Raw genomic sequence first — 12,340 nt, 5'->3', positions numbered from 1 at the left:
TCCCTTAAAAGCATAACCATATCTAGAATTTTCAGTGGTTGATTCAGAATTTATCCTTTGGCTCAAGGGGTACTAAAGTACATATAATGAAGAACCATAATAGAATTCCATCATAGTAAATGTGAGGCAATGCTGTCATCTGTCTCATTCATGCAAATACCTTAAATGACAACTGTTTTATTTCCAAGGAGCTCAAAACCTTGTTTCAATCTTCAGCACTGTTTCAATCACTGTTCAGTCACTGTTTCAATCTTCAGCAAAGCGATATAAAGATTATTTATTCTACATAACTTTCATCAGCTTGATAAATGTGTACTAACTTTCTTACAGCAACCTAATTATAGAGGCAACACTTGTGATGAAAAAAAAATCAAGTCAAAAAACAGGCATAATTGTCAAGGGTTATAGTTTCAATTTTTCTTAAAAAAATTTTTTTAACTACCTAAATCATTTTAGACTCAATCTTACTTATTTCAAGCACTTGAGATGTGGCTCCATGTTATTTGTACAGCTGTATTCTTTCACACAACTTCACAACTTGTTATTTAATCTCAAAACTATGTCCATGTCAAAGTTAAAATGCTGACATTTTGCTTATGGTTCCCTCCTTTGCTTATGGTAAATCACTAAAAGGGTGTATTTAAATGAAGAACTACAAATTCCAAGTGTTGGTCCAAGATGAAAAGAGTTCCCAAAGCAATAGTTTCTGGTGGAGAAATGAAATATTTGCTCAAGAGAGGCATGAACTGTGCAATGTCATTCATTTTATGATATCTCATTTTACAATTTCACATCTGTAGCCTGACTAAGCCAAACGATTGACCGAAAGTATTAATTAAAACAACAGTTTGTATTCAATGCCATTAGCTATCAGTGCAGTGCAAAGCTTTGAAGTCAGTTTAGTTTTCTTGGCAGACACCAAGGTAGTTAAATGGTTTTTCTTTCCTTGCTCATAGAAACAGTCAATAAATTATTTGGTTCAACTAAACGCATGCTGATAATTTTAAAAGCTTTTAATACCGAAGATTGTTTATTTCAATCTCCCTTATACCATGTTCATGTTAGTTCTGAAAGCATCAACTATAGTTTCCTAAAAAATCAAAGATGCATCTCATGTTATGAGACTGATTCCTTCAAAGCTCCAGGCACTGAAGAGATGAAATATCATAGGGCACAAAGTAACTCTTGTTCAAGCAACAAAGGCTTTCTTTCTCCATATTCTTGCAAATAAGCCTGCTTCAAGGAGATACTTCCTAATGTCAATTTAACTACTACATTATCTGCTGCTGAGTGTCAGTAACAGATAACGAAGAAAACTCAAATATGAACTCGATTCTTCAAGTCCTTACAACTGAGGCAAGATGCCAAAAAGCTTCCTGCCTCTAAGTAGTGGCTCTGTGATACTGAGCAAGTTCAATATCCTTCAGGGCTGCCACTACTACCGCCATCATGTAGGAGTATGATGTTAGCACATTTAGCACAGAGTAGTTGTCATTATTACTTATCTTCAGCCTCATCAGTAGCATGCAGTAAATGCTTCTAAGCCCCTCCTCCACAAGAATCACAAAACAAAACCCAGATACTTGGACAGAAGTTCAAGTGAACAATGCTACCACAGTTGCCATTATGCCAGTGGCATATAGGCTTCCCCTTTCCTAATTCATTTGACATAGAGGTAAGAACAAGCAATACTTTATTGATGCCACTTCCTTCAATCTTGGAAAACAAGACTAACTTGTCTTTTTGTATGAGTCCTTTCTAAAAAGAAAAGGAAATCCCGTAAGATTGTTCGATGTGACTACAAAAACAAACAAAAACCCGTTGATGCATGGGAAAGACCTGGGAAAACACTGGCAATGAAATATTATATTATTAATACATAAGAAGTTTGACTGAATTGAGAAAATTAAAATAATAAACTACATTTTCTCTATCGAATTAGCAAAGTTTTAAAAATTAAAAATGATAGTACTCAGTGTTTGTGAGAACACAGTGTCATTTGCATTTGTTGAAAAAAAATGCATTAAAAAAAACTGGTAATAAAGATTGAGAACCTTCTTGAAGATGTTTATGCTCTTTAATCCAGTCATTCTACCCCTGAGGAAATAATCTGAAATATGGTCATAGCTTTAGACACAAAAATATTCATTCAACACTATTATCATAGCAAAAACTTGAACAAATTAAATGCATAATAAGAATTTCTGTATGTAAAATAACTGAACGTAATGAAGACATTAAAAAGTGCCTATAGGGGACTTCCCCGGTGGCGCAGTGGTTAAGAATCTGCCTGCCAAGGCAGGGGACACGGGTTCGAGCCCTGGTCCGGGAAGATCCCACATGCCATGGAGCAACGAAGCCCATGCGCCACAACTATGGAGCCTGTGCTCTACAGCCCGCGAGCCACAACTACTGAGCCCACGTGCCACAACTACTGAAGCCCGCCGCGCCTAGATCCTGCGTTCCACAACAGAGAAGCCACTGCAATGAGAAGCCTGCGCACCGCAACTAAGAGTAGCCCCCACTTGCGGCAACTAGAGAAAGCCTGCACGCAGCAACGAAGACCCAATACAGCCAAAAAAAAAAAAAGTGCCTATAGGGAATTCCCTGGTGGTCCAGTGGTTAGGACTTGGCACTTTCACTGCCAAGGGCCCAGGTTCAATCCCTGGATCCCACAAGCCGTGCAGCATGCCCCCCCGCCCCAAAAAAGTGCATAGAACATGATTTTAATGATAAAGGAAAATGTTTATAATTACCAGGTAAAAGAAGGGGAAATGTAAATTTATACATATACCACATAATCAACCATATTAAAAATGCAAACAAATAGAAAAAAAAGAATGAAAAGAAACAAAAATGTTACTGGTGATTCTCACTGGACAGTGGGATAATGGATGATTTTATTTTCTTTTTACACATTATCATATTTTTTAAATTTGTCACAAAGAATCCCTATTATATAGCCAGGCTTAAAAAAATTTTTTTTGTTCATTTAATTAGAGGCTATATAAACAGTGGCTTTGAACTTAGTAAACCCTGAGGCTCAGTTTCCTCATCTATAAACAGGGTAAGAATTCTTCCCTTTCAAGGTTACTGTAAAATCAGTGCAGAACTTGACACATGAGTTGATACTGTAGCTACTGTTATTATTAATTATTATACTGTGGTGGGCTTAGAGAGCACAGTGCCCTTAATATGCACGTAGAGATGTTTTCCCCTTTACCAAGTGGTTCTAAACACATAGTAACACTTCAAATTACTACAAAACACTTAGGTTTTGTAGTAATTTGAAATGTTTTTCAGTCTCCCCCCTTGTTGTCGTGCTGTGACTTATTTCCTCTACTTGTTGCCCCACCCCTTCTAGTTTGCTCTTTCTACTTTACAGAGAGCTTAGAAATCAGACAGTCCAGCCCAGAGGATTGAGACTGGCAGTTCAAAACATAGGGGTTTTTTTGGTTTTGTTTCGTTTCGTTTTTGGCTGTGTTGGGTTTTTGTTACTGCATGCGGGCTTTCTCTAGTTGCAGCGAGCGGGGGGCTACTCTTCATTGCAGTGCGCAGGCTTCTCATTGCGGTGGCTTCTCTTGTTGCAGAGCACGGCCTCTAGGCACACGGGCTTCAGTAGTTGCAGCAATGGGCTCAGTAGTTGCGGCACGTGCGCCATAGAGCACAGGCTCAGTAGTTGTGGCACATGGGCTTAGTTGCTCCGTGGCACATGGGATCTTCCGGGACCAGGGATCGAACCCATGTCTCCTGCATTGGCAGGCGGATTCTTAACCACTGCGCCACCAGGGAAGTCCAAAACACAGGTTTTTTGACCCACACAGCGACGCAATAATATTTGAATTAGTAGCCAAAGTATAAAATTTAGAAGGTTCATATAAGAATCCAGATTTCCAACTTCTGAAAAGTAGGAAGATTTGACAACAGCAGGGCTGGTGTCATCAAATGGCACATGCTCTTCTGTGCCACAGTTGACCACGGTTCTCACGACTCCCTTAGACTCCCAGGCACTGACACTGGAGGTTAGCTGCCACACATCATGACACTTGGACCATTTTATCTTCCTCCAGGCCTGATTCACTGTTCAGCCTCAATACTTATATGATTTTATGACCCGTTACCTAGCTGTATTAGTCGGGATTCAATCAAGAAATGGAAATCATAAAGTAATTTGAACCAGAAAAATTTAATACAAAGAGTAACTGTAAAAGGGGACTGGAGGGCTTCCCTGGTGGCGCAGTGGTTGAGAGTCCATCTGCCGATGCAGGGGACATGGGTTCGAGCCCCGGTCTGGGAAGATCCCACATGCCGCGGAGCAGCTAGGCCCGTGAGCCATGGCCGCTGAGCCTGCGCGCCCGGAGCCTGTGCTCCACAACGGGAGAGACCACAACAGTGAGAGGCCCGCGTACCGCAAAAAAAAAAAAGGGGGGGGGGACAGGAATAATGAGAAATTAACCAGTAAGAAAGAACTCTGAAGAACATAAGAACTGCAGCTAAAAGGAGCAGTGACTACCCAGGACCAAAATAAGATTTGCTCAAAGAAGAAGTCTCATAAGGGTTGAGATCCAAACTCTGCTGGAGAGGGCATGGCTGGGGCTCAATGAACAGCAGTAAAAGGTCTGGGACCAATTCCGAGGTATATGTGTGGTGGTGGGGTGATTTGCTCAAAGAAGAGGTCTCATAAGGGTTGAGATCCAAACTCTGCTGGAGAGGGCATGGGTGGGGCTCAATGAACAGCAGTAAAAGGTCTGGGACCAATTCCGAGGTATATGTGTGGTGGTGGGGTTTCCCTAGACCAAGCAATGCTTGGACACCAGTAGGGTGTCCCACAATTCAGTTCAATTCTAACACTACCCGGAAATAGCATCAGGTCCTACAAGACCGGCCCCCTGTCATTTCAGATGCCAGTTCCAAGTCCAGGTTGTTACCAGTGCTTCTGACCAACTAGCTATAGGTCAGAGGTTCCTTGGGTTCAATTAATTGGCTAGAGTAGCTCACAGAACTCAGAAAAACATTTTACCTACTAGATTACCTGTTTATTATAAAAGAATATAACTCAAGGACAGCCAGATATAAGAGATTCATAGGCCAGGTATGGGGAAAGGTCACGGAGCTTCCATGCTCTCTGGGCATGCAACTCTCCTAGCACCTCCATGTGTTCACCGAACCAGATCTCCAAACCCTATCCTTTGGGGTTTTATGGAGGCTTCATTACATAGGCATGATTGATTAAATCACTGGCCACTGACGATTCATTCAACCTCCATCCCCTTTCCCCTCCCTGGTGGGACTGTTAAGTTCCAACCCTTGGAATCATGTGGTTGGTTCTCCAGGTGACAAGCCCCCATCCTTAGGTTACCTAGTGGCTTTCCAAAAGTCACCTCATTCACATAATAAGACACCTTTATGGCTCTTATCATTTAGGAAATTCCAAGGGTTTTAGGAACTCTGTGCCAGGAAAAGCAAACACATACTTCTTATTATAAATCACAATATCACAAGCACAGAAGTTTCTGTGGTGCCACACTGGTGTTAACTCACTGGAAATCTGTACTCTAGGGTGTTGGGAAAACTGTTCATGGGAAAGTGTCTCACCAGAGAGACTCTCCTATAAAACCACCCAAGACGGGGTTGCCAGTGGGAACTCCTGACTGCTGGGTGCTGGAGAAGCTGTGTGTTCAGCAGGAGTCTGGGGCTTTGAAAGCCACCTGCAGTGCAGAAGCTGGACACTGGTGAGGCTGGCTGTGCTACAGGAATCAAGTCACCTAGGAGGCCTGCTGAGCAAGCATGCCAGAACCAAGAGGGAAAACCCCTTCTCCTTACAACTTCTCTCCAGTATCCTCTACTGACAAAGCTTAACATTGTGCCAGCTGGCAAAGGAAAAATATTTAAAGGGCCCACATCCATTTTTGCAGCGTAGCTAATGAAGAGTGAATTTGGAGCTGAGAGGCAATAAATTGATAACTGGCACACCAGCTTACTAAAATTACATAAAAAGATACACAGGAGCCAAGTGAGAGCCAAGAACAGTAGACAGCAAGTAAAGTGCTTGCTCTTAAGGCTATCTATTTAGCTAATCAGAGACTTTTCTGGTCCTTTAGATTGCTGAGGCTTCTGGGTGGACAAGTTCTGCATAACAGAGGTGCTATCAATATTCTTTTCCTTCACCTCTATTAATAATAATATTCACTAAGTACTTACTAAGCCAGGCACGTTCAATTATAATCACCTTACATATATTAACTCATTTAATCCTCACAATAATCCTATAAGGTAGATACTTCTATTATCCCCACTTTGTACAACAGAGGCAGCGAAAGTTCAAGTAATTTGTCCAGGCTCACAAAGCCAGCAAATGGCAGAGCCATGATCTGAACCTACACAGTCTAGCTCCAGAATCTATACTCTTAAGCACCATGCTAAACTGCTTCTCTATAAAACCTATTTCATTGTTTCATCTTTTGCTTTTAGCACCTGTCTTCTTTCCCCAACTTGCCTTTGTCAAATGCATAACGAATTAATGAAAGGAACATATACAACAAGGTGCAGAAGCTAGGGTATAATTTTTTGGTTAATAGAAAATTGACCTCCAGATAAATACAGGGTTCACAATCGACTGTTTAATGTAATTATCTAGTAGTTAACCCCAAGACCCTGTCCCTTAAAAATCCATATAATCAGGGCAGAGGAATTTGCAGACCAACTAATACCTGCTTCTATTGCAATGAAGTTAGACATTGAATATTAGTATTAAAGGAGAATTGAGATTTTTATAATTCCATCATAAGTTTTAAGAAATACCTGTACTCATGGTTAGCATTACTACTTATTACTTGGAATTCCAAACTGAGCTACAGAGGCTCTTAAACTTCACTGTCATTCAACAAAGTCTCACATCTAAATTCTTCAATGAGAGGAGAGGTTAAGACTGTCATACAGAAGCATTCTGAATCCAGTTCAGGTCTTCTTCCCTCAAAAAGGATGTCAATTCTTGAAGAGCACAATTTAGAATGACTAAACTATGAAGATATCGAGATATCGAGTGTGAAGTTAATCTTGAATAGTTTAAAATGAGAACTGCTTCAGATTCCAATTTGGCAGGTGCTAATTTAAAGGGCATCTAAGACATATTCAGTCTTTCTTACAGGTTTCAATGGTATTCAGAGATTGTTTACCTCAGTGGTTTTAATTCTGCTACACTGAGTAAGCACAAGGCATGAGATATACTCTGGAAGGTAAAATGTTAGTGATGCAAGATATTCCTAGTTGGGGGAGCTAAAGGTGCTGATTTAGATCCATAATATTTTCATTCCTTCTTTACAATGTTCATTAGGAAAGAAAATATCATCTAATGGTCAAGTGCTTTGGACTGGTAATCAAACTGACTTAGTTCAAATCCCACCTCTACCAGGTATGTGATGTCTTCAAGCCTGAGTATCTATCTCATAGTCTCATCCTGAGGATTAAACAAGATAATGCACATCATTGCCTGGTACATAGAAGGAGCTCAATACGCATTAACTATTATTAGTATTATTATGCAGATAAATGTCAATGATGTTTATCCATATAACTTTTTCAGGAAAATAATACTGATCAGATTGCATCTAGACTTTGATTCAAACTTAGCTTTATCAAGCAAAGATACTTATGAGACAATAACAATATAAGACAATAATCTGAGGGAAGACAAAGTTACTGATTGCTTTCCAGATATGGATAAACTACAGAGAATTCAAAGTTTCAAAGTCTAAAATTTAGAAATGAAATTCCAAACAACTGTAAAATCTATTGTATTACCATAAAAGAATAAAAGGTTAATACACCAGAAAATGCAAAAGTCCTTAAAAATGAAACTTTGTCAAATCTATTTTAAAAATAATCAATTGTCAGAGAAAAAACATACTGAACAAATTCGTTCTTTAGACACAAACCTTTGATTTGGTGGTAACTCAAGAGCCAAAGAGATTTATTATGAATGAGTCAGTTATTATCATTAGACACAAAATAAAAACTTTAACACATGAAAAACAAAACAAAGCTTAAAATGAGAATAAGTATAATGAAGAAGAGAAAGTTAACTACTAAGAAAAATACTATAAAGCAGGGAGACCAAAGGAAAAGCCCTGGCCTCTCCAAATGAAACATTCATGGTGAACAGGAATGCCAACCCCTAAACAAGACTTTTTGGATTCCAAATTGCTGAGAAGTTTCATGATTTGGGGGTGGGGGGGAGTTTACCCCTTAATAGAAGTCTGCTCCAAAATAAAAGGTTTAAAAATTTAGAACAAAGTTATAAAAATGAAAATCTTAAAAAAGTTTTTACAATTAGTACTGAGAATAATCCTCAGTGTTTTTTAAAGTTCTTATTATGTTCTAGACACAGTGTTAAGTCCTGTGCTTATGTTATTTCCTTACATCCTCACAACAATCCTATAAAGTCATTTAAGAGAAGAGTTGGATGTTGAACAGCTTGCTCAAGCAGACACTGATTTTGACCTATACTACCCATCTCAGACAGTTCCTTTTGAAATTAGTGCATTACTAATTACCTTAAAAACTTTATTGAAGAATAGCACTACTTTCATCTGCATATCTATGGATCTATACTGCTTCAACACATGAAAAATGTGGCATTATAATCCAAACTGGCCTGTAACAAGAAAAGTACGAAATGAGAGAAAGCCTTCAAAAAGTTTTATAGCAATATGATATTTACAGTTATAGGAGTAATTGTATGTCTGTTAAATCTCACAATACTGCATTTGGGCTTGTATTTTGTATGCTTTTTTTTTTAATTACTTGTTTTATTTTTGGCTGTGTTAGGTCTTCGTTGCTGTGCGTGGGCTTTCTCTAGTTGCGGCGAGCAGGGGCTACTCTTTGCTGTGGTGCATGGGCTTCTCATTGCAGTGGCTTCTCTTGCTACGGAGCACTGGCTCTAGGCGTGTGGACTTTAGTAGTTGTGGCACGCAGGCTCAGTAGTGGCGCACAGGCTTAGCTGCTCTGGGAGTGTGGGATCTTCCTGGACCAGGGCTCGAACCCGTGTCCCCTGCATTGGCAGGCAGATTCTTAACCACTGCGCCACCAGGCAAGTCCTGTATGCCTTTTTTCCACTTCATTTTCTTAGTATTTCATTTCCACAAATATATTGCTCTGCAATGGAATGGAAGTTAAACAAAAACTGGCATGCACCAGAGAATTTGAGGAGTGCTGCCCTAGAGCTCTGGTGCAAATACTTTGCTTTCCCAGCTCTGTGACAAAAAGGAGACATGCTCAGGTAAATGACAATCCCCAGACCATCAATATAAAATCTCACTCTGGCCATCATTTATATCTGAACTTCATTCCTCAATCAGAGCACCTGCTAAGCTGGGTTGATCCTAGGTAATGTTAAGTTGCAGGCTCTCAACCTACTTATGTAGCATTTTCATTTAGAATCAAAGAAAACTGCTCATTAACAACTGAATCTTAAAACACAATATAGTACTACACTAGTGTGTCCAACTCTTTCATCCGACAAAACCTCATTTGTGTAAAGCATGTTCTGGCTGCCTTTACAAGTTTAATTTTTCTCCTGCCCATATGCTGAAGAAGAAAGCATCGTGATTATCAGTCACTTATAAATGCATTTGAGAATCAGATTTTGTTCCTTTGTTTTAGAAGTCATTTAGGCATAAGGAAGTTACAAAAGCATCAAGAAAGTTGGTTGGGGGGCAAGGCAGTGGAGAAAGTGACCAAAAAAATCAGTGCCACACAAACCTCTTGACGGTCAGATATGGCAGCTAGACACCACTGCTACGGCAATTTCAGACTACTTGATTTCAACTCATTTCTAAATACTAATCCTGCCATAATTAATGGCTTTATTGATCTTTTATTCCTGCTCTGAGAAATTCTGAAGAAAAAAGTTTGGAATGACAAAGCAGCAGATTAAGAACATGAATAAAAAGCGAATCTTTTCATATAAATGAAAGTGAACCGCAAAATAAATTAGGTTTATTGGTCCTTTTATTTATAATAACTCCAGTCCCCAAGAAAAGCTAGACTTCCTTAAAAAGAAAAGTTGTTTAGCCAATGTAGGAGTTAGGGGAGCTATTCTCTAAGGGTATAAACTGTGCTTCCTAGTCTCCATGAATGAAGTTTATTTTATTTTATTTTATTTTTGCAGTACGCGGGTCTCTCACTGTTGTGGCCTCTCCCATTGCGGAGCACAGGCTCCGGACGCGCAGGCTCAGCGGCCATGGCTCACCGGCCCAGCTGCTCCGTGGCATGTGGGATCTTCCCGGACCGCGGCACGAACCCGTGTCCCCTGCATCGGCAGGCGGACTCTCAACCACTGCGCCACCAGGGAAGCCCTGAAGTTTATTTTTTACACATTTATCATCTCACTAGTTTCGCAATACATTGATCTATAATAATAGTATAATTTGTCTAGGAAAAAAATGCTAATTCCTAGGAGATAAAAATCACCAGTTGAATTCTAAAATGTCTTTAACTAAGTTACACATAACTTTTATTTTTGTCCTAACAGCTCAAAATGCAGTTACTGCTGTAATAATGAACAGATATTATGAATGATGACTTATAGCATTTCAAGACCTGCATCTGGAAAAAGACCATTCGATCATCCATTTAGAAAGCCATAAGTGACATATCATACTAATTATCCTTATTAATAGCCTAGTTAATTACACCACTCACGTACACATTTCCTTCAGTGAGAAAAGAAGATAGCGTATACCTGCATATTGCAAAAATCACTCAAGACAGTTTGAGAAAATACTGAAACTGGAAAAGGTCTAAGAATTTTATAGAAATAAAAAGTTCTATCAGTTCTTCATTTGAATTAATTATAATTCTTGATAAATGTTATCTCAATAAGTTTTTAAATATACAAACCAACTTAAACTTCACAAATGTCAGCTCTAATAATATCAACTCAATTCTACTGTAGTTATAAGAAAATATGATTTATGCCAGAGGAGAGATAGCAGGTTCACAAAGGACTGGGCAGGCAGGTAGCCCAAATGAGTGAAGTAGGCTTCACAGCCAAGAAGGACCGTGACAATCTTCCACTACTCAGCTCTAGCCAACTGTTACCTTGAGGAATAAAGACAAAAACCAATAATAATAAAATTAACATTCTGCTAATCTAATAAAGTAAGTCTGTAGGCTAGATTTGGGGCTACCAGTTTGCTACCTCTGCCACAAGGGACAGAGTGGCTAAGAACTGCTCTGAGTCAGAAAAACTGAGACTGAAAAAACAGCTGTGACTCTAACACACTTGATGAACTCATCCAAGTTACATGATCTAAGTGTCAGTCTCCTCACCTGCACCTCACTGGGTTTTTTAAATGAAATTAAGTAATGTATATGTTCAAAACATTGCAGCTCAATGTTATCATTAGATGCTGAAAGGAACGGATAAAAAAAGGAAACGGAAAAGGAGCAGCAGCAATTCAAGTCCCCCTTCTATCTGGCTGTGGGCTTTATTTCTCAAACTCATAATGCCTAGTTCCGCCTTCTTTCTCACCCACAGGTTATTTTCTTTACCAGCAATAAATGCCTCCTCTTTTCCTCAGGTTTCCTCAAGGCCCACCTCACACCTCACCTATACCTTTCCTTTATATCAATACTTCAGGCCATTCTCCACTCCCCTTTTCTTTGAAAGCACTTTCAGGACTGGCAGTGAAACTATCCTACTGCTGAACCCCAAGGTATACTCAAGAAATCCTGAATGTAGTAGTTTTTCTCCCTCAATCTTTGAGCGCTATGCATGTTGTGAACTCCTTATGACAACCTGAAGAACCTATCTGCACTTTCATTGAAAAATGCTTTCATCATTTTTCCCTGTTAATGTTTGTTCAAGTAATGATAAAGAATCAAATAAATTAAACAAAATGTCAAACCATATTAACAAAAAATTCATTTCTAAACAAACATTTGAAAACAACTTCAAAAACCCATTCAATGGTCTCCTTCTTTAAAAGAAAATGTGACTTAAGAACAATCTAATTTAGTGTTTTTCTCACTTCATTCTTATTACAGGTATCCAAAAAAATACCTTTCCCCAAAAAGCTTTGCTTGATTTTCTCAAAAAGAGAAGTTATATTGATTTCAACTCATATGGACAAACAACATTCTCCATTTATATTTTGATTGCAATCTAGAATCTTGATTCTTTGGAACTTCTGGGTATCAAAAGAACATTACGGTGCCTCTCTCCCATAAAATGCACAGAGTCCCAAATTTTGGTATGCAATTTCAGCGAGTTCAGAGTATTCCAGAATCTTCAGTGGATCCACCCACCCCCGTTATGAACTGTAGTGATGAAGAGAAG

General features: G+C 39.1%; 1 protein-coding gene across 3 annotated transcripts in view; it reads right to left on the bottom strand.

Annotated features, from left to right (window-relative positions):
* The window catches only part of SLC39A9 (solute carrier family 39 member 9), a 48,297-nt gene that overhangs the window by 34,990 nt on the left and 967 nt on the right, over positions 1–12,340 (bottom strand). The gene's annotated exons all lie outside the window — the stretch shown is intronic.

The sequence above is a fragment of the Orcinus orca genome, chromosome 2, assembly GCF_937001465.1.
Source record: "Orcinus orca chromosome 2, mOrcOrc1.1, whole genome shotgun sequence".
NCBI classification, from domain to species: Eukaryota; Metazoa; Chordata; class Mammalia; order Artiodactyla; family Delphinidae; genus Orcinus; species Orcinus orca.
Note: the sequence above shows the minus strand (reverse complement) of the source record. Positions and strands in the feature narration are given on the sequence as shown.